Source organism: Sinocyclocheilus rhinocerous, unplaced genomic scaffold (assembly GCF_001515625.1).
Source record: "Sinocyclocheilus rhinocerous isolate Xijiao unplaced genomic scaffold, SAMN03320098_v1.1 scaffold3972, whole genome shotgun sequence".
NCBI lineage: Eukaryota > Metazoa > Chordata > Actinopteri > Cypriniformes > Cyprinidae > Sinocyclocheilus > Sinocyclocheilus rhinocerous.
Window position 1 is genome coordinate 1 of NW_015635644.1, and position 599 is coordinate 599.

Here is a 599-nt window from a genome sequence, read left to right on the forward strand (position 1 = left end):
TGGTTCTCCTTAGTAAGCCAGGGGTCGTTCGGTCGACCTGAGGAGTGATTTTTGCGCTGAAGTTTGGCACTACAGAGGTTTCTAACAAGTGTCGTAATGATCAGTACCTCTAGAACAGGAACTGATGCCAAGGACACCCAAATATGATGACCTAGCCGTATATATATATATATGTGTGTGTGTGTGTGTTTCACAGAATATTAATAATAATATGTTATTAGATTTTTTACTAAATTAAATTGGTACCAAGGGGGTGTTTTGCCTCACAGGTGGGGTAAAATGCCCCCAGTCTGACAAACCAATTCGCTTTATACATTTACAGCAAAATTAAGAGTACATGCAGTTTTAACTTAAAATTAAACATATAATCTATATGAATTACAAAATTATTATAGCCTATTTGAAAAATATTGTTAGCTGATGCTAGCTAACTAGCTGCCTGATGCTAACCTGAGGCAATTTTTAAATATAAAGTTCAAATGTTTTTATTCAACCAACTAGTTAAAATACAGTACATTTGATGGAAAAACAAAGGATTTGATGTTCAGGACCGAGTAACTACCGTAATGAAGCCAAGGTTTTACCCCACAGACTAGGAT